Genomic DNA, 23,291 nt, shown 5'->3' with positions numbered 1-23,291 from the left:
CACTTAGTATGATTTTTTTTTTCCTCAAGTACTTCCATTTCTTTATGAATGGGGCAGTGTTGTTCTTTCTGACAGAGACATAGAATTCCATTGTGTATATGTACCACATTTTCTTGGTCCACTCATCTACTGAGGGGCATCTGGGTTGGTTCCATATTTTAGCAATGACAAATTGTGCTGTGATGAACATAGTGTGGTCTTGCTTGTAATCTTTTGGGCAGATGCCCAAAAGTGGGGCTTCTGGGTCATAGGGGAGCTCTATGTTTAGCCTTCTTTTTTTTTTTTTTTGGCCAGTCCTGGGCCTTGGACTCAGGGCCTGAGCACTGTCCCTGGCTTCTTCCCGCTCAAGGCTAGCACTCTGCCACTTGAGCCACAGCGCCGCTTCTGGCCGTTTTCTGTATATGTGGTGCTGGGGAATCGAACCTAGGGCCTCGTGTATCCGAGGCAGGCACTCTTGCCACTAGGCTATATCCCCAGCCCCTATGTTTAGCCTTCTTAGGAACCTTCATACTGCTTTCCAGAGTGGTTAAACAAGTTTGCATGCCCACTAACAATGTAGTAGGGTTCCCTTTTTGTCACATCCCCTCAAGCATTTGTTATTATTAGTTTTCCTGGTAATGGACATTCTTACTGGGGTGAGGTGGAATCTTAATGTTGTTTTGATTTGAATTTCTTTCATGGCCAGTGATGTAGAACACTTCTTCATGTGTCTCTTGGCCATTCTCATTTCCTCTCCAGAGAAGTCTCTTTTCAGGTCTTTAGCCCATTTGTTGAGGGGCTGTTGGTTCTTTGAGAGTTTTTTTTGGAGGAATTTAATTTTTTGAGTTCTATGTATATTTTAGATATGAGGCCTTTGTCTGTTGTATGGCCGGTAAATATCTTCTTCCAACCTGTGGGCTTTCTATTTATCTTGCAAGCTATGCCATTTGCTGTGCAGAAGCTCTGCATGGTGTGGTAAATTTTGAGGTAGTTTTTTTTTTTTTTGAGACCCTGATTCAGTTTCTTTGGATATATATTCAGCAGTAGGATTGCTTGATCATGTGGAAGTAATATTTTTTAATTTTTTATGACTTTTGCATTATTTTTCATAGCAGCTCACTACTCTTAGGTTTCCACCAGCAACCTACAAGGATTCCCATTTTTCCACATTCTCACTAATGCTCATTGCCTTTCTTTTACATTTCCAGTCATCAGAAAAGGCTTGAGGTGTGGGGTCTGACATGATGGGTCATTGTGGTTTTGATTTGCATTTCCTTAATGAGTAATGATGCTGAATATGCCAGCCAATTACTTACTTGTCTTCTTTGGAGAAATATCTTCTATTCAATTCTCTAGCCTACTGATGTTTTGTTTTGTTACTACCGACTTGAAGAAGTTCTTGGTATATTTTGAATATTGATCCTGATCAGTGACATGGTTTGCAGATATTTTTCTCCTGTTTCATGAGTTCCCTTGTCGTTCTGGGGATCAATTCCTTTGATTGACAGACGAGTTTTAGTTTCTTGCAGACCAGATAGCCTTTCTCTGCTTTTCTTGTCATAGTTAAGTAATTATTGCCAAGACCAATATCATGAACCTTTCCTTTGTATTTGCTTCTGGGACTTCATAGTTTTATGTCTTCTGCTAAAATCTTTAATTAAATTGGACTTGAGGCAACATCAAATAAGTAAAAAGGCATATATGCCTTCAGTTTGCTCATCACCATTCATTTCCCTAGTGTTCCTTCTTGGTATTGTTCAAGGTAAGTTGACTGTATTGTGTGAATTGACTTGGAGACTTTCTATTATGTTCCATTGGTCTAGATGTCTCTTATTATAGTATCACATTATTTTGTTGACATAGCTTTGGAATATATTTTGAAATTATGAAGTATTATGCCACTGGCCTTGCTCTTCTTTCTCAAAATGTCTTTGTCATGAATTTTAGGATTTTTAAATTTTTCTGTAAAAATTCCATTGGGGTTTTGCTAGAGATTGTATTGACTTTGCAGGTAGGTAGCCCTAAGTAAACATGGCTGTCTCAGTGATATTTAGTCTTATCCACGAACAGGATGGCATTCCATCAACTCCTAGCTCCTTGAATTCTTTCATGACTCTTTTGTAGTTTTCACTGTTCCAGTCTTTCCCTTCCTGAGTTAAATTTATTCCTAAATATTTTACTCTTTTTGGTGATATCCTAAATAAATGAAGTTTTCTTTAAGTTCCTACTTGGATGATAGTTCATAATTAGCATAAAGAAGTAATGCAACCAAAAATGTTCATATGTTGGTCTTATATCATGCAAGCTCACTGAATTCATCTATTTCTAACTCTCTCTCTGTACATCATCATCACCATCATCTTGTTTTATTGCTCTGGCTATGACTCAGTACTATGCAGAATACAAGTGTTTTCCATTTTAAACCATTGAGTATAATGCTAGCTATGTATGTCCTTTATTGCATTGTGATAAATTCCTTCTAGGTGCAGTGTGTTGAGAGGTTTCATCACGAAAGATTAGGTAAATATTTAAATAAATTCCCTACATCTATTGAGATGATCTTTTTGTTTGTTTGTTTTGGGTGGTATTGGGCTTTGGACTCAAGCTGGCACTCTATCACTTGAACTACAACCACAGTCCTGCTTTTTATTGGTTATTTTGGAGAGGAAGTCTAGTGTACTCTTATGCTCCTGACTAGCTAGGATTATAAGCATATGCCACTAACACTCAACTGAGATGATCATATAGTTTGAATCCTTCATTCTGTTATTGTGGTATGTTGCAATTACTGATATGCACAGGTTGACCTGTTCTTGAATATCAATGATAACTGATATATAAGGTTTCCATTATGTTGATGAACTCAGCTTTCCAATATTTTGATAAAGTAATTAAATTTCAGTTGACACATAAATTTTATATGTATATATGAGATACCAATGATACTTTGACATATATACACATTATATAATGTTCCAAATAAGAATTTGCTAATGTCCTGCTATTTTTTTTTGTATCTATTTTGTCAGGGATACACAACATCACAGAGTATCTACTGTTTTCTATTTTATTTTGGTGCTGGCATTAGGACTGGGATTCAGGACAACATGCTAGCTGAACATACCTGTACACAGTGCTGGTGTTCTACCACTTCAGCCATACCTCCAGTCTAGCACTTTTCTGGTTGATTGCAGACATCATCTTTCAGACTTCTCTGCTCAGGCTAGCTTTGAACCACAATCCTCCAGGTTTCAGCCTCCAGAACAGCTAGGATTATAAACATGAGCCACTGATGCCAACCTAGTTCTCCATTCCTTTTTTTTTTTTTGCCAGTCCTGGGACTCAAGTCCCAGACTCGGGGTCTGGGCTCTGTCCTTGAGCTCTTTTGCTTAGGGATAGCACTCTATCACTTGAGCTTCGGTGCTACTTGAGGCCTTTTCTGTTTATGTGGTACTGAGGAATTGAACCCAGGGCTTCATGCATGCTAGTCAAGTACTCTACCACTAAGTCACATTCCCAGCCCTAGTTCTCCATTCTTGTAGTGTCATTGTGGTTTGGGTATCAGGTAACACTAGCCTTATAAAATAATCTTGGAAATGTTCTTTCATCTTTTATTATGTTTTTGGAAGCGTTTAAGTTTGACGAGTGCTAATTGTTTCTTAAATTGTCCCTAGAATTCACCAGTAAAGCTATCTGGTCCAGTCCTGGGATTTCTTTGGAAGAAGTTTTTCAATGACTGATTCAGTCTCCAGTTAAGAGATTTGAATAAGGCTTCCTTATTGGTCTGTTCTGATTTCCTATGTTTCTATTTAATTCTTGGAGTTTGAAGTTTGTAGGAATTATTCAGCAATCTGTCATTAAATTTGTTGGAATAAAATTATTCATCATTTGCTTTTCTGATTATGAGTTTTCTCTATTTTCTAGTTAGACTAGAAATTTGGTTAGCTTGGAAAAAAAACCTACTCTTCATTTTTCTCCCTTTTCTATTGTATTTTTTTCTATTTTCAATTTCCCTTTTCTATTGTATTTTTCTGTTGTCTATTTCGTTTATTTCTTCTTTTTTTTTCTTTTTCTTTGGTCTTTTTTATGTCCTTCTTGATTATGACTTTGGGCTTAGCCTTTTCTCCCATTTACTTTTCTGGAGGTTAAAGTTAGATCGTTGATTCATATCTTCTTCTTGAACATAATATTTATTGCTATAAACATTTCACAACTGTGTGTACTGTGTCACACAAGTATATATATGCTGTAATTTTATTTTTATTTTTCTGGAGACATTTTCTAATCTACCTTCAGTTATTTTTTTTTCTTTTCTCCAATGTTTATTCAAAATCATGTTTAACTTCTACATATATTTGTGAATGTTTTAAATCTCCTTCTCTTATTTGTCCTTAGTTTTACTTTTCTGTCAAATGAAAGATACTTGCTATAAGTTCAGTCTTCTTAAATTTGATAAGGCTTGATTTTTTTCATGTGACATGTCATCTGTCCTGGAAACATGTGTATTATGTTACTGTTGGGTGGTGTATTCTAAATATGTCTGTTTGCCCATTTGTCCTATTGTGTTATTTAGTTCAGTTGTTTCCTTACAGACTCTGCCTGGATGGTCTATTTATTACTAAATGTGGGGTAATGAAGTTTTCTACTAGTATTATATTGCTGATAATTCCTCTCTTCAGATCTAGTAATATTTGGTTTATATATTTAGGTGACCTGCTGAGTCTATATTTGTCTTTACACAAACAATTATTATTGTGATACTTTCTCGATGAATAGATTCTTTTATCATCATATAATGATATTTATCTACTGTGACAAGTTTTGGATTGAAGTCATTTTTTTTCTTTTGATAAAAGTACAGCTACCTCTGTTTCCTTTTGATTTATACTTGCAAGGTATCTTTTTCCATCGTCTAACTTTTAGCCTGTGTTCCACTAAATCTGAAGTTAGTTTCTTCTAGATAGTGCTTAATTGGATCTTGTTTTCATTTTTAAGTCCATTGGGCTATTCTAGTCTTTTGGTTAGGAACTTTAGTCCATTTAAAGTATTATTGATTGGTAAGAAATTATCATTGCCATCTTATTAATTATTTTCTGAGCATTTTGTAGTTTGTCTCTCTCGCTTTCTTCTTTTATGACTTGTTGATTGTTTTGCAATATTTTGATTCCGTTACATACTACAGATGTTTTTATTGCAGTTACCATGAGGCTTTCATACAATATCATATAGTTATAGCCATTTATTTTAAATTGCTGAAAACTTTATTTCATTCTTTGTTGTTGTTGTTGTTGTTTGTGGGGCTTGAACTGGACACTGTCCCTGAGCCTCTTTGTGCTCAAGGCTAGAGCTCTACTAGTTGAGCCACAGTGCCACCTCTGGTTTTTGAGTGGTTAATTAGAGATAAGAGTCTCATGGGGACTTTAATGCCCAGGCTGGCTTCAAACTGTGATCCTGAGATTTCAGCCTCCTGAGTAGCTAGTATTATAGAAGTGAGCCATCAGAGCCTGGCTTGAAAACTTTATTTCAATCAGATACAAGGCTCTCTTCCTTTCCCCTTCCATTTATATGACTGTCATTACAATTTGTATTCCCCATATTGTATATTCATGAATAAGTTTTATAGTTATAGATATTCTTAATACTTTTAGTCTCTTAACTCTAATCATTTATATACTTTACCATAGAATTCTAATAGTTCGTATTTATTTACATACTTAATTTACCCATGGATTTTTATACTTTTATGCTTTCCTATGCTTTCATGCTGCTGTTAATCATGCTTTTGCTTCATTTTGAAGAACTCTCTTTAGCATTGCCTGTAGGCAGCTCTAGGCAGCTTCTGTTTAACAGCTGTGATAGATTATTTTGTGGATTACTTAGGATTTTCTATATTGGAAACAATGCCATCTGTGAATAAAGATAGTTTACATTTTCTTTTCTTTTTATTTCTTTTTCTTGCCCATTGTGCCAAAAGAACATCTTTGTGTTTTTCAAAGCATACTCAGGGTAGCCTAATGCCTCACTGAATCAGAAGCAAAAAGCATCTTAGAAATCATTCACTGACTCTGTTCCTTTTTCTGTGAAGTATAAACTTAGTAGTGCTCACCATGGGCTGGTGGTGGAAGTAAAGCCTGGAGAAGGCCTGCCTTCATGGAACTCACTGTTACAAGCAAGTAAAGTGAAAGAAGTCAATGAGTAAATAAGACGATTACAGGTGTTGATATGAGTCTATGAGGGAAGTTACCATTTTAGGGGTAAGAGTATTTTGGGGGTCACTGTGGGATTGTGCTACTTTAAATACCACCCATAGTAAGTCCTTTAGTTTTATTTTTTAAATGTAATCCAAGAACTGTCTCCACACATTCCACAATACATTCTTCTTCAACCACTCTGTCTTTAATACTTCCTGATACAACCCATCACTTCTGGTGGAAATCCATGCTCAATTGATTCCAGTGTGTAGACATTACCTTCTGAGTGTTGAACCGCTCTTGATCCTGTCCCACTACTGGTCTTAGTTCTGCCCTGTGAGACTAATTTCTCTGCATCACTGAGTATAGACTGACCCTCCCTAACAGACTGGCTGTTCTGTTGTTGGCCATGTGAAAGCTTTGCTGGGAAACAATGGCCAGAGATAAATGTCCTTGACATTCTGAAATGGGCATAGATCTTACTGTACCCAATGTAGAGATGGAACGTCATTTGGATCCATATATTAAAAACTTGGTTCCCAGAGGGGCCCAATTGGGAGATGGTGGAACCTGTAAAAGGTGGGCCTACTGGGATGTCTTTAGGTCATTAGGAGCATGTCCCTAAAGAGTATAATGTGACCTCTTTCCTTTCCTGTCTTTTCTTCTCCTGTAAGGGGAGTGGCTTGGCTTTGCTCCATGCTTGGACTATGTTGTGCTACCTATTCACAGGCTCAAGGCAACAGGTGTAGTTAATCATAGACTGGATTTCCAAAACTGTGAGGCAAGGACAAGCCTTCACTCTTTATAAATGAATTCCCTCAGTTATTTTGTGATAGTGACAGAAAACTGACAAACCCACATGGAAAATCTGAGGCTTGGAGAGGTTGAGCAAATTGAGGACAAATGTTACCAGAAAGAGGTGTCATGACATTAACTTAGATTTGTACAAACTTGGAGTCCCAATTTGGCTGGAAGGTGAGAGAATGAAGAACAGCTATCCATTATTCACAAGAAACTTGAGAGCCCAGAAGAAAATTCTGCACTTGCGTCATAAACTCCTTTGGATAACCTTTTACACAGATTGGAAATGCCAGCAGAGTAACTAACTCATGCTTGTTCCTACTGTTGACTTGGAGAAAATGTAAGAAAGAAGGAAACAAAGCAGGTGCTGTGAGACAGACCTCAGGCCCTCAGAGAAGCCTGCCATCATCCTCTGTCTTTCAGATGACTCAAGTGCAGAAACACACGAGAGTTTTGAACATGTGGGTTTGATTTGTGACAACTTGCTGATATTCTTTGGCAACATGTCTACTCATTCCACTCACATAGACAGTTAAAAATTACTGATAAAGCATGAGGGATTTCTGTGAAGTTTTCAAAGACACTCAAAACTGGAACTCAAAGATTCCAATAGGTTAAAGAAAATGAAAGCTTTGCAAATCATTTCCTTCCTTTGATGAATTAGATTTGAATTTTAAAATAAAAGAAATCAATCTAGCTTCTTTCTCCTGAACTCTTTCTTAACCACACATAATCTTTCTGATGTACAAAGTGAAAGCTTGGGTCTCAGGTAGAGCAATGGTGTGTAGCTGGTTGAAGTCAACTCAGGACTATGCACCGTGGATTTGCATCTCTTTTTCATTCCTCCAAGGTGACACAGGGCATTCTCAGTGATCTAGTACTGTAAAAACCTTAAGCCAGACTCTGGTATCTCAGACATATAATCCCAGATACTCAGGAGGCTGATATCTGAGGATCCCAGTTCAAAGGCAGCTCAGACAGAAAAGACTATGAGACTCTTACCTCTAACTAACTAGAAAAAAGCCATCAGAGGAGCTGTGGCTCAAGTGGTTGAGTGCCAGCCTTGAGTATAAATAAAGTATAGCACACAGGCCTTGAATTCAAGCCCTAGTACTAACACACACACACACACACACACACACACACACACACACACACACACACACACATACACACACACAGCCCCACCTCTCAAAAAAAAAAACACCCTGAAATAAATCAACCTAAACAGGAAAAAAAAGAGAAAGTGTTTTTTTTGGGGGGTCAGTTTTGGATGTTTCAGTCCATGCCTGGTTGGCCTGTTATTCTGAGCCCATGGCAATACACAATCGTGACTTATGTGGAGGAGGAATCCTGTTCACCCCATGGCTCAGTGGAAACGAAAGGAAGAAACAGACTAGTGTTACATATCCCCCTTCTAGGCACACTTTCAATAACTTAAAGAACTCCCTCTTAGTCCCACCTCCTTCTGTTGTTGTCATCAATATTAGGGTTTGAACTCAGGGCCTGAACACTGTCTCTGGAAGCATAGCTCCACTTCCAGCTTTTTGCTGGTTAATTAGAGATACAAGTCTCAAAGATTTTTTTTCTTGGGCTGGCCCTGACCTGCAATCCTCAGATTTCAGCCTCCTGAGTAGGTAGGATTACAAGCATAAAGCTCCAGTGCTCAGCATGGTCCTCACTCTTAAGGTTTCTCTACCACCCAGCAGTATCATTGGTTGTTTTACTGACCCATGATCACATGGGCCTTTGAGGGTCATTCAACACTCAAACCACAGCCAACATATTATGTTATTGTCTATTCTTTTCTCAGGGCATTGCACTTGGTAGGAAAATACTTTACCCCTGAGCTATATTCCCGTGCGAACCATGTTACTTAAGCAATTTGTAAACTAGTGTCCTTAACTGTCCTAGGGTATTGTAAGAGTAGAATGAGTAAAAAAAAAAACAAACCAATATGTAAATTGTGCAGAACAGAATCTGTCATAGAATAGACTTTTATAAACATATATTATTATAATTTCATCTGCACTGTAGCACACTGATTTACACTTGAATCTTAATATTGTTCATATTTTGGATGGGTGAGATATAAACTATCTCTTGAGTCATCGCTATTAAATCTCTATTAAATGGATCAGGGTCTGAAACCTACATCTTGTGGAGTGTGGGATATCTTTCCTCCAAGTGGTCTTCCTAGGCATGGCTTTGATTTGTGATTGTAACTGCATAAGTACTTAACAGTTTGAAAGAAACATTTCCTCAAGGATAGAAATCAGCCAGATACTAACATATCGTGCCTATAAATGTAGCTACTCTGAAGGTTGAGATCTAAGGATTATGGTTTGAAGCTAGCCCAGGCAGAAAAATCAGATAGACACATATCTTCATTTAACCCAGCAATAAGTTGGAAATGGAGCTGTAACTCAAATGCAAGAATGACAACCTTAAGCAAAAAAGGTAAAAGACAGTCCCAAGCCCTGGGTTCAAGCCATAGCACTGCACCCCATCAAAAGAATGGAGAAGCTTGTGCCTGGATGTAGAGGCAATTAGAAATAGCAATCCCATGACCAATCCAGAGTTGTCAAAACATCTACTTCTAGTATATTCCAGACATTGCTGCTTACTTTTCTAACTCAAGACTCTAGAGAGGAGACAACATACTCTAGGGGTTAAGCCTGAACCAGAAGCAAATGTGTTTGTCTGTCCCTTTACCTGTGACTTGCCATCTGGCCATCCTTGAGCTGTGTTGGGACAGATGCTGACTCAGACAGACAGAAGCTTCAGAGCCTCTCTGCTGGGAATGTGCAGAAGAAACCAGCTCAGGGAGAGCTAGTGGGGAAGCGGTGGGTGTCTGAAGGCAGAAGACCACACAGGACCTTGGATTGTGGCTGGAAGTCCAGGAAGATCCAGAAACAGAGATGCTATGAGTCAGAGGAGGAAGCCATTTACACCTCAGGGCTGAATGGGGGTTCTCAGCCCCCAGGGGGTCCTTGTAGGCTCTAAAAGCCATGTCTAAAGTACAGCATGACTCCACAGTACCCACCCTTTTGGGTATGTGTCTATCTATTCATGATTGGTTTTCCATTTAGTATATATATTTTTTTCTTTTGCTCATTTTGGGGGTTGAACTCATACCATTGTGTTCTTGCCTGGCTTTTTGGCCCAAGGATGGTGCTCTACTACTTTGAACTACACCTCCACTTCTGGCTTTTTGCTGGTGAATTGGAGATAGGAGTCTCATGGTTGTCTGCCCAGGTTGATTCCAAGCTCTTATATCTCTGCTTCCTGAATAACTACGAACACTGGCATGAGCCGCCCATGCCTGGTTCCATTTGATTTTTCTCTTGAGAAAAGGGAATGTCAGATATCCTGCTGAGTCTTTGTTTAAATAACAAGTCCTAAAGAGTAGAAGCTTCTTGCAGATTTGCTAACTATGGAATATAGAAAAGTACACAAACCATCTGTCAAGCCACCTGTGAAGTGTTCTGCCATACCAGTGTACAGGTCTGCTTTCCCTCAGGTGCTGAGTACTCCAGGGAAAGTTCTAGCTCACTGCCATCTATCTCCCCTCATCTCCTCAGGAAACCCACACACTGCCAGCCTGGTTACTCTGCCCACACATCTGGTTACCTGTTGAGGATTGGCCATGGTGGCTGCTCACCTAGAAGCAGAGCTGGCCACGGATTCTGGGCAGAGGCTTCTGGGTGCGGTGGGTGAAGCAGACTCTCCGGTCAGGTACTGCAGCCTGCTTTGTCGGCTCCTTTCTTGGGTGGGGGGGGGAGGGGAGTGGGAGTGTGCTCCCGTCCTGTGCATGCCAACTTTCACATGCTCACTAATCACCTGCAGTCAGAAGTTGCCGGGCTTCGCTCTACCCCCCATCCACGTGGGGGGGGGGGGGCTGGGCTTCTCTGCCTCTTCCATGTGTAGTCCTCTACCGCCCTCTCACATCCCCCTGGCCAGTAGGGAAATAACTGCGGGAGCGGAGTCCATGGGTAGCCTCAGGTGGCGCATAGTCACATGGAAGACACGGGTGTGTGGGAGTCCCGGAGAAAGCCTTAGGGATGTTCTGGTTTATTCAAGGGAGGGGCTAACAGTTTATACCCCCAGAGGCGCATGAAGGAGAGGGGCTACTGGATCTTAGCGACTGGCTAGTGGGCTGTCCATCAGGTGATATCAGGGAACTTCCTCTATGGGCGGAGACCACAGCCCCCCCAAGGACCGGGTCTCCGCCATTACACACGTGGCGGAGCCGAGAGGCGGGGGCTGCTTTGCTTCTCTTCTGGTTGAAGCCCGAAGGTGGGAGTGACTACCTTCCACACTGTCCCAGGGCTGGGGGAAGGGCAGCCTCTGGGGAGCTCTCATTGCCCTTCCCCCTTCAAGGCCAAACCGAATCCCCAACAAGAAGTCATGTGAGAAAGCCTCCCTATAGTGCTGAGTGCAGATCACCTTCCTGGGGAGCAGACCCCCTCAGCCATCTTGGGAGCAGGAGGCTCGGGGGAGCTCAGGCAATGGCAGCATCCACAACAGGAGCTTCTTGTTCTGCCTGGGGAAGTGAATCTAACTAAAAATGGTTCCATCAGCCCCATAACAAAGTAACTCACTGGTGGGGATGATGGAGAAGGGGATGTAAATGAATGAGAAAATATTTGGGTCTGGGTGTTCAAATGGGACCTCACATTCTGAGAAACTCTGGGATACCATTGGCCTGGTGAGAGGCAGAGAGAGAAGGATGGAAGCAGGGAGAGAGGAAGGAACAACAGAGAAAGAAAAAGAGGAACAAAGAGAGACAGAGACAAAGAGAAAGAAGCAGAGATAGACAGAGAGATACAAAGAGTTGAGACAGAGAGAAAGAGAGGAAAGAACAGACAAAAAGATATGGAAACAAAGGAGGAATGAAGGAGTGAAGGAAAATTAAGTGGTGGTGAGGTGTGGGGGGTGGGGGGTGGGGGGTGGGGAACAGCAGAACAGTCAGCACTGTGGGATCCTGGGTGAGGAATTCAAGGGTTCATGGTGCTACTGATGTATGACAGTGTTCAGAATAAAAGTAGGAATGGGAGGATGTCCTGTACAGACAAGCTAGTGGGAATGCTCATAAAGACACAGCTACCGTCCGGTTGTTTGATCCAGCAGATTAAAACCCACAGGGTCCATCAACACTTGGGCTTCTTGTGAGCGGACAGTAACTCTTTGGTGTAAGTGTGTTCTCAACATAGAGGGCCATTCCCTCTCCGCCTTCCCCTGCAGAGGGCTGTCCTTCTGCTCAGGGTCTGCTGAGTATCTAGGTTCTGGGACCATGACTTTAGGAGAGGTTTGTCTGCGATTACAGGAGTGTGCTGGTCTAGGAATTTGAGATGGTTGTTCAGAGAGTGGCAGGGAGGATGTTAGCCCCACATCAAACCATAGCGCTCCTTCCTGCCCCGTCCCCCTCCACGCCCAGCTTGGATGCCTGGCAACTTGGTTTGGCATATGCAGAGATGGACATTTGAGTCCTCCCCATTTGGCCAGCCTCACTCAGGTGGCATAGATGGGAATGTTCCAGGCACAGGCCTAGATCCAAAGTGCCAGTGTGGTTCTGGGGCTGGCAGCTCATATCTGGATGAGCATCGAGGACATAGGAATGTGCCAGGCTATTTCCTCTGCTACAAGAGAAACCCTAGTCTGAGGATCAATAGCATCTTGGGCTAGCCCCTTTCTGTGCATACTGGAGGAGGGCTCCTGTAAGGTGTTTGGATAAGTTTTCCTCTTCCCTTGGCTCTGGCTTCCAATGTGGATCTTGTGTCCAGGTCACTAGATGAAAGAGATTTGCTTTACAAATGACCCAGGGCCATTTTTTGGACAGGAAGAAGGCTGCTGGGTGGAGTGTGGGCAAGTTCTTAGCAGAGGCTGTCTGAGCTACTTGGGTACAAGAGGCTGAAGAAACACCACACCATGGAATTCTTTGTACTTTGTGGGGAGCGAGAACTCTAGGAAATCCCACTCTGATCTCTCATGTGTTAGCAGATAGCTGTGTAAGCCTTTACTCTGGGACCCCATTTGGAGCCCCTTCTCCAGGAGAACCATACAATACCTTTCCCTCTCAGGCCCCTTTGACAGACAGCGACACTTGGCTTCTGACTGTAATTCTTCTTTTATTGTTCCCGTCTCTGTGAAGCCCTGGAGGAGAAGGATGCAAAACAGAACATTCCTGCACAAGGCTCGGGAGAACAGCTCATCCCCCAGTGCCTGCTCACTCTTGGTATGAACCTTCTTTGCACTCCCAGCTAATGACTCAGCCCCTAGAGTGATCACCCAGTTTCCCTCGTGTGGGTGCTGGACACCCAGTCTGGGGAGGAAGGGAGCCACAGGCTCAATCTCTGCAGTGGGAAGAGACCTGTCCTCAAACAGACAGCCTTTAGTGACTGAAGGGCTGGCTGGAAGCTTCGCATGGGGGACTGTTTTTCAGTGTTGGCCTTCAACAAAAGCAGAAGTTCCCAGGGGAACTCATGGAATCCCAGGCCAGGCCTAGTGGCTGCAGCTTTTTTGCAGTGACACCCTCACAATAAATAATAGCATGGCTTCTATGGACCATTGAGCTGGGGAGCTGAGGCTCCTGTGGTTGGGTAGGAGGCCAAGAAAGCCAACAGTGCCTGAAGCGGGTGGGCCTCTATTTGCAGCAAAGGCAGTTCCTGTCCTGTCCCCAGCTGGCCCTGTGGCCTGTGCACATGGCTTGCCCCTTGGGTACCTCCTTCCCCATGATACTTGCAGTACATCCCAATATTCCAGTCAGAGGCACACTTCCTAATCTCACCTAACATGCCTGTCTCCGTGCACATAACAAAACCTATGCCAAAACTTCCCCCACAGACTCACAGTTCCCCTCTGCAATGCAAATTTGTCCTTGCAGGAGGGGGCCTGTGTGTGGCATCATGGGAGCTGCAGAAGGATTATAATGGGGCTACCCTGTGTGAGGTCCCTGCCTTCAGAGATGCAGGCTCTGCGCTGGGGGCTGGGTTGGCAGGCTACAGCACTTCCCCAGAGCCTCCTCGGAAGGCCTTTCTCTGGCCCAGACAAGTAGACTTTGACAGCCTTACACGGACTGGCTGCCACCCCCTAGTTTCGGGAAGTCCTGGCTGTGAGGCTGGCACAAGTGAGTCATCCTACAGCCACATCACTCAGCTGACCTTGAACTTTCCCTCATTTTTTTGTGCTCAAATGGCCTCCCTTTCTCTTTTACCTCTCTCTCTCTTTCTTACTCTCTCTCTCTTCTCCTCCTCATCCTTCTCCTCCTCCTCAGAGCCTGAGCACTGTCCCTGGCTTCTTTTTGCTCAATGCTAGCACTCTGCCACTTGAGCCACAGCGCCACTTCTGGCTGTTTTCTGTATATGTGGTGCTGGGGAATTGATCCCAGGGCTTCATGTATACCAGGCAAGCACTCTTGCCACTCTTGCCACTAGGCCATTTCCTCAGCCCCTCTCCCTTCTTTGCGTTGCAGTATTGGGACTTGATCTCAGGAGCTAGACATTGTCCATTAGCTTTTCTATTCAAGGCTAGCACTCTACCACTTGAGCCACACCTCTACGTCCTGCTTTTTGGTGCTTAATTGGTGATAAGAGATATTCCTGCCTGGGTTGGCTTTGAACTGCAATTTTCAAATCTCAGCCTACTGAGCAGCTAAGATTACAGACACCAGTATTTGGCTTACCTTTTTTTTTTTTTTTAAATCTACATTTTGTAAGCCAGTGGTCTCTGTTCATAACCAGTGGACTCTTCATAAATGTTTTGCCTTCTGGCATTTGCAATGCTGCCTGGGGTTATTGCTTCAAATTAATTTCAATGCCCTGAGAGACCTGCAGATGAGCATTTCTAAGAAGCCCTAACTCCACCAGGACCTCCCAGCCCCTTCTTCCCCCAGAGCAGCAGGCCCCTCTTTGCTTGGTGCCTAATCATTTTATTGCCAAGAAAGCAGACACTTCAGTTTTTGCTGGGAGAAAAGTATATGAGGGGACCAAGAGGAAGATATAAAAACAAATGACAAGAAAATACAATGATGTGTGCATTTCTAGAAATCTACTTATAAACAACCCCCTTCTAATTTTGTTCTGCTATAGCTGGCTCAGCCTGAGCCAGGCCAGTGACTTGTGAATTCTGCTTTGAGACCAAAAATACTATCCTCCTGTTCAGCAAGTTTGTAGCCAACTATGCCACACAATATTTTCTGTCCAGAGCCAGGCCATGTATAAGTAGCAGAACCCAATGGTCTTGTTCTATTCAGGTCAAGTTTAGTGTTACTCCAAAGGAGTTGGAATTGTCAAATGAGGGACCCTGCTCAGGCTCTGTGGGAAATTCAATTCCTACAGTGGCAGATGACTGCCCCCTAGTGTCCTTGTTGGAGATGAGCACAGAAATAGATGCTGCAGCCCTCCCCCTTCCCCCCAGGAAGGGGCAGGTGTACAGCAGTGAGAGAGCCCTAGGGACAAGCCCTGGGCAGATCTGGCCCACTGGAGCCAGGAGCAAGATGTCCAGCAGCCTCTTCTGCAGTGTTGGCAGGGTTCAAAGATCTAGGGCACCTCTCATGTCTGGTGTGTGATTTGACTGCTGCCTCAGTCTCACTGAGAGATTTTCACAGCACCACCACCTCTTGGTGTACGGTTCTACCTTGCAGGAAGCTATTCTAGCAGGACAAATGGCCATGTACTGCGGGCTGTTGGGGCTGCCTGCTTGGTCCACACTCATCTGATCGGGAATTACCCTCCTGAGGGACTTCTCTAGGGTGACAGAAGGAAACTGTTCAGAAGTGCAAGTGAGATTGAACCTGGGCTGGGACCAGGACTCTCTTGGTCCCTACAGTTGGCAGAAATGGAAGGAATAGCTTTCAGGATAGTTTTGTGGGTTCTTCGCCACAAACTCATCATCTTCTTACAATGGTGGTGATGGACTCCTCCAAAAATGTAGGTGTGAACTGACAGTGATACACACTTATTCTCTCCCTTCCTCCCTCCCTCCCCCCACCGTGTGTGTGTGTGTGTGTGTGTGTGTGTGTGTGTGTGTGTGTGTACCAATATTGGGGCTCGAACTCAGGTCCTGCCACTCTCCCTTTGATTTCTCACCTTTTTAGTGGCTAATTAGACATGTGAGTCTGAGACCCTTATGGCAAGAAGGTCCACTAGACTCTTGTCTCCAATTCATCAGTAAAAAGCCAGAAGTGGAGCTGTGACCCAATGGTAAATCCAAGCTTGAGTGAAAAAGCTAAGGAACAGCACCCAGCCTCTCACTGAGTTCAAGCCCTAGCACAGGCATGTGTCTGTGTGCAGCACATGCACATACACACCAAGACAGAGAGAGAGAGAGAGAAGCAAAGAATATGAGAAGCATATTATCCACAATAAGCCTCACAGCTGAGAGGGGTTGATGTAGAGGCTCAGAAATTGGTTTGGTTTGTGTTTTACTTACTTATTTTGTGCATCTGTGATAAACAGAGGTCCTTCCTGATCACAAGTATGGGATCTTAGTAAGGCACACCTTCTTCTTCTATGTCTATTTTGGAAACTTCTAAAGTAAGTGTAATTTTTATTGCTGGATCAGAATTACTGTGGCCTAAGAAAGTCATCTTCCCTTGTCTTTGCTTGTACGCCATTGTCTTGCAAATAAATGCATACTTGTGGTGAGGAGGAATGAGTCTGGAGTCTGTTTGGACAAGCTGGGAAGGGATCATGGAAAGAATAATTAGATTGTCAGTTCTTAGGAACGCAGAATGAGGCACCCTGTCGTTCAACCTTTTGAGACACCGCCATAATACATAAATTATGTTGTGTGCCTCCTGCTCACAGGATCTGAGCTGAGTGTTTGGGGATCTGCCATGCAGTCATATTAGAACTTTTCCCCTCAAGAAAGAAGAAACAATCCTGAGTCCAGGTTTAAAGTGACCACAGCCACCAGGGGTTGGCTGAGGGTCAGCACGCTTGGCACCTCACCACAGCTGATCAGTATGATCCAAGTAGGGCTGACATAAGTTACATGACATCAGGACTGTGTGGAGCTGGTGAAGCCTCAGTCCTCCACATTGTGCCCTGGAGTCTGACTCAGCCTATCAGGCCTCATTTCTCTCTGGCCCAAAGACAGGCTCCTCTTTTGTTGCCAGCCCTTAAGTACCTCTAATAATGACTCAGGACCGGGCTACCATCGCCAAAGAACAGGACTCTAGACACAAGCTTGTGTAGCCATGTGCTTGATGGTTCAAGGTGACTCCATGATGGAGAAGAAACTGCTATCTTGGCTCAGGTCTGCTCTGGCTGGGCCTGGACAGCTTCTGAGAGCCACTTTTGTCATTTTGGCTACAAGGAAAAATAGGGAAGGAAGTGTGTGAATGGGGTCTGGCTACTAAACCTCTCAGATCATACTGTTTTCCCTCTGAGATATAGAGAAATCAAAGCCACCTCAGAAAAGATGCATAGATAGTTCACTGAGGGTCTAAGTATTGGTCCCTAGGAAGTGTCAACTGGTAAAAGCCAAGACTCCAAGAGACCTGCTTAACGTGTGGGGAGCTGGGGGAGTCTGTGGGGCTGGCAAATGTGAGGACAGAGGCTGGCAGAATTTTCAGGCACCTGTGGGATTTCAGTAGCCCCCAGTGCCACCAGACCCAGGGGATTTGATCTAGGAGCTAACAGTCCCTACCCTCTCCAGACATCCCATCCATTCAGCTATGTCACCACCCTGTACTTTATTCCTCAACATTAAAAATAATATTTTTATTGATATTATAAAGGTGGTATATCTACGGGTTACAGTTACATAAGTCAGGGAATGAGTACATTTCTTTTTGGACAATGTCATCCCTTCCTTTGCTCTCTCCCAGGTTTTCCCTCCTGTCCCCCACCCACAAGTTGCATAGTTTATTTTCAAAATAATGTCTAGTGAGTGCCACTGTTGCATTTGTTCCCTGAATGTCCCTCCATTTCTGTGCCCCCTTACCTTTCCAGAGACAGATAAACAAACAGACAAGACAAAAAGAAAACAAAAACAGCAACAAAGAAAAGACCTTTTGTTTCCATTTCCTGGAATTAATTTTGATAACTATTATTTCATATGCTCAGATGCACATAGGCATTGTGTCTTTGTGATCTTCCTAAGAATATCTTCCTTTGGTCTTACTCTGGGTGAATGCCTAGAGTCCTGTATAATTTATCAGGTCCCCATGTATTTTAAGTTTAGCATCTCCTTTGGGAGTTTTCTTCACTTTCTTCCCTTCTTCCCTTTCTTTTCTTTCTTCTTTCCATTTGGAAGATCTCTTTTAAAGTTCAGGAAATCTTGTATGTTTCTATTAAAAAAGAAGCTAACAAAATGCTAACTTTTCTTTCTTAATTCCCCTGGTTAGCACAGTATCACTTGAGTTATGATTCCAGCCCAGCTTTTTGCAGTTATTTTTAGAATCTCTCAGACTTTTTTGTCTAGGCTAGTTTTAACCTATAGTCCTCCAGATCTCAGCCTCCTGAGTAATGAGGATAGCAGGCGAGAGCTACCTACATACAGCTAAGGTAGTTTCAAAAAATACACACACATAGCTGGTGTTCTTAATTTTAAAAGGACCATTTACACTGCCTGAGGTAAGGGGGGTGTGCTATGTATGGGCATGGCAAGCTAGTTTTTTTTTTGTCACTGTATAGGAGGAACCTACGGGGGTCATTGTTTTCTTCCAAGATGAGCACAGCAGTGGTCAGGCAGGGACATGCCCTGCTGTCATTTCTTGGAAAGCCAAATGTGGAGAAGCTACTTACAGGGATAATAGGAATGGTGGGTGGGGTGGAGAGAGGATCAGTGTCTGCCGAGAAATGTGGAGGGTAACCCGGTATCCCACACTCTACTCTAGAGACTTTTGGTGCAGTCTTCCAAGAGCCCTGATGCATCTATTTCTAGAAGCCTCCTGAGGTTTTACAGAGCATTGGTCCAATCAGCATCCTACTCTGCAGGTTTGTGACTTGTGACCTCATTTACCAGGTTAGGCAGTCATTACTTTCCTATCTGCCTCATTTATTTTGAACAGTTTGATTGACATATGGTTAATGTACAACAATGCACATCTGGAAAGGGTACCATTTGATAAAGCTGGTATCATTGTCCTCCCAAAACCATTAGCACAATTGAGATAATGAAATCTGCATCACACCTGAGCTCCCCTCACACTCTTGCTCATCCTCTGCGTGCACTGACCTACTTTTTATAGTTATACAAACAAGCCGAATCTGATAGTCCAGAGTCTTTGTTCTAGGCTTTGTGTTCAAATCCTACCACCACCAAAAAGTTTTTAAATGGAAATACCATATGACTCAACATTGCCACTTTTAGGAACACATTTAAATGAAATAAAGTCAGTGTGTGGAAGAGATTTCTTCATACCTGGTTTACCAATGGCTGAAACTGGAGGACACTATGTGAAACAAGCAATGGAACCAACAACCCATGGAAACAGAGAGTAGAACAATGACTCCCAGAGCCTGGGATAGGAGGATGGGGAGATGTGGAGGGAAGACACAGAACTTCCATTAGTCAGGAGGAGAAGTTGAGAGATTTATTGAACAGAATGATAATTATAATGAATAACAATTTTATACAAAAATGTATCTGGGCTGGGGATATAGCCTAGTGGCAAGAGTGCCTGCCTCGGATACACGAGGCCCTAGGTTCGATTCCCCAGCACCACATATACAGAAAACGGCCAGAAGCGGCGCTGTGGCTCAAGAGGCAGAATGCTAGCCTTGAGCGGGAAGAAGCCAGGGACAGTGCTCAGGCCCTGAGTCCAAGGCCCAGGACTGGCCAAAAAAAAAAAATGTCTCTGAGAGTAGATTTTATATGTTCTCACTGAACAAGTGAGGAAAGGCATATATTAAAAGCCTAATGTAGCTACTCCATATATGTAAATATATATAAACATTGTTTTGTACAATATCAGGTATAATTATTATTTATCTCTTAAGAAGAAGCCAAGCTGGGCTCTGTAATTGTAGCTACTCAGGAGGCTCAGATATGAGTGTTTGGGTTCCAAGCCAGCCCAGGTAGTAAAGCTAGCAAAATTCTACTTCCAGCTAACTAGCAAAAAGCCTGACTGAAGGATTGTCTCAAGTGGTAGAGTGCCAGCTATGAGCGAGGAAGTAAGAGACCCAGAGTATAGACAAAAACAAACAAACAGCAATGGTACAATCCATCTTAACGTGAACCATTTAGAAGGACCCTTACAAACACCAGTGTTATACTGTTTGGTCTCCAAAGCTTTGAGCTAAATAAGTTTCCTTTTCTATATCCAGTGTTCCCTCTTCCCTTGGGTATTTTGTTATAGCGGCAGAAGATTCAGAAATACTAGAAACAGTGTTTAATTCCAGAAAAGGGACTGAAAAAAATAGGTATTAGTATTAATGTTATTTTGTGATGGGAGAACTGAGGCACAGAAATGTTAAGGTCACACAGAGAATTACAGAAATGCAGGATTAGAACTCCTGCCACGGAGCTCAGTATCTGCTCTTTGTGTAGATGTGACAACACACTCTGTGCATATTCCAACATCCTATCTCCTTGTGGAGCTGTCAGATGAAAATAGTTAAGGTGTCAGTGATGGGTAAGGCACACTGCTACCTGGGAATTTATGAAACTAATGAGTACAAAGTTGTCATGTTTCACATTTTTCTTTATGGTAAGGGTGTTTTTATTTTTTATTGTTATTATAGAGATGATATACAGAAGGATTATCATGTTTTACTTTTTAATGAACACTGATAGACAAAAAGGCAAATTAGCAAGAACTGTCTGAATGGCCACTAGACTTTTCTGCCATATTTTACCTCCAGTTACAATTTTTGATCTACAATTGATAATAGTGGAGGTACAAAATGGATGATCTTTGACAATTTTATTTGATTCAATTGAATACCTAATTCATGCTGGGTACCAATGGTTCATGCTTGTAATCCTTGCTACTTAAGAGGCTGAGATCTGAGGACCGAGGAATGATGCCATTTGAGCCAGGAAAGTCCATGAGACTCATATCTCCAATTAAACAGTAATCAGCTGAGAGTGAAGCCTGGGCTCAAGTGATACAGCCTTGAACAAAAGAGCTTAGAGACAGTGCCCAGACCCAAAGTTCAAGCCCCATCACAGGAACAAAAAATACCTGGTGCATATCTAAATACTGTGTCACAATTTGCAAGAACATTTATCATGTTCTTCTGGGACAAGTTTGTGGATTCTCTTCTGACCCATTTCATAGGAGGACAAGACTAATTACCTAAGATTAAGTTCTAGAGTACAAGTCTACTGCTCTATTCCTCTTGTCCTCCATTGATTCTGGTGCCTGGCCAGTGACTGCTGATTTATGGTCAATAGGGAGGAGGGCTAGGTGACATTGATTTATAATGGCTTGAACTTCAGTGGTATGAAACAATAGGCACTCAATAGAATGTGCCTTTCTAATTTTGGATTTTGATATTTTCCCACATAGTAATAAGTGGTACCCTCCTTGCCTTATCCTAGGTTGCAGTAAGAAGGTCCAGGGCTCCAGTTTCCCATCAGTCAGGTGATCACAAGGAGAAACAACTGATTATCTATAGATCATTGTGTTATTCGTGTGTGTGTGTGTGTGTGTGTGTGTGTGTGTGTGTGTGTGTGTGTGTGTGTGTGTGTTGGAGGCTTGAACTCAGAGCCTGGGCACTATCCCCTAGTTTTTTTACTCAAGGTTGGCATTCTCTTACTTGAGCCCTGTCTCTACTTCTAGCCTTTTGCTGGTTAATTGGAGATGAGAGTCTCATGAACTTTCCTCCCCAGGGCTGGCTTCCAGCTGTGATCCTCAGATCTCAGCTTCCCAAGATTACAAACATGAGCCACTGGACAGCTTACTCTCTTCACTTTGATTCTGTACTTTGTGTTTTTGTATTCTCATTTTCTATCTATGAAACAATAAGAGGATGTGAGGGTGATCTGGCTGTGACATCTGTCACCCCATTGATCACCAGGGTCGATTCAGCTGATCTGGCTTGCTAGGCGTGTGTCCCCTTCCCCTCTCACCTCTCAATGTGCATCCCTCCCGAAATAATAACAATAAAAATACCCATCTCTGTCTTTATTTTACTAGAAGATAATCTATGTGTAAGATGATTTTATCCAATTGGAAGTTAACATTCTGAGTATGATTAAGGGAAGTAAAACTGAACTAGGATGGGTGGATGGTTTGGTACCTCAAGTGTGTTTTTCAGTAATTCAGATGTTTTTTCGACTTAAAATATTTTCAAATTATGTTATTTTCAACTTACAATGAGTTTACTGGGACATAACTTCCTCAGCCACAGAGGAGCATCTATAGACATGTGTTGAGTTCCATCAAAGACAACTTGACAGGAAAGCCAGCATCAAATGTGGCAGGAGGTGCCACAATCCAGAGGCAGGTGCTAAACAAGAGCTGCCCATGTGCCAGACATGTATGCATTCCAGAACTATTTCTAGAGACAAACCTTCTTCCAAACAAACATTTTTCCATGTCTATTCTGTATGTTCTGAGTCTGACATGCACGGTAGCTGGGTGGAGGGAAGATCACTTCCTGGGTTTTCTCTCACAGTGTGGCCTGAGCCACCTGCTTCCTTTGTCTGAAGACACTTCTGCCCAAGTCCTGATGGGTAGTTATGGGAGAAAACCCCTTTCTTGCAGGGTTATGTGTGACTCTCTGTCTTCTGCATAACATGATATACACATCACAGGTTGCCCTTGACAAAGGTGGTGCCTGCTGGAGGCTGGGAGCTCAGCCAGGGATGTTAGCTGTGGGTCTCAGTAAGGTTCCATGTGCGATCCTCCATGTGGTCATCTGGGCTTCCTCACAATATGGCAGCTGGATTCTAAGGAGGAACATACATACAACGAAAGCAGAGGCAGCTGACTCCTAAGGTTTACACTCACAATTATCCAGCATCAAAACAAGTCACGGGAGAGAGGGCAAATATTTTATATCTGGATGGGCAAAAGAGAAGGTCATATTCCAAAAGGAAACTATGAAAAGAATAACTTTGAAAAAAACTTTGAAAAAAATAAAATGATAATTGGTTTCAATCTTTATCTTCTTCCCTTGAACAAAGACCATTTCTGTGTTCACACCACCATTTCTTAGGGTAATTACTATCTGAGTTAGCTTTTCCATCATGGTGACCAAATGTTGGCAAATAAAAAAGACAAGATACATCTTGATTCACAGATTCAGGCCATAGACTCTTGGGCCTCATGACCCCTCTGGCTTTGTGTTGAGGCAGAACATAACAGCAGGGAGTGTGTGGTGGAGCAATGCTGCTTACTTTGCAGTGGACGGGAAACAA

This window comes from Perognathus longimembris, chromosome 1 (assembly GCF_023159225.1).
Source record: "Perognathus longimembris pacificus isolate PPM17 chromosome 1, ASM2315922v1, whole genome shotgun sequence".
In the NCBI taxonomy this organism is placed as follows: domain Eukaryota; kingdom Metazoa; phylum Chordata; class Mammalia; order Rodentia; family Heteromyidae; genus Perognathus; species Perognathus longimembris.
The sequence above is the reverse complement of the archived record's forward strand: the minus strand, read 5'-3'. Positions refer to the sequence as shown.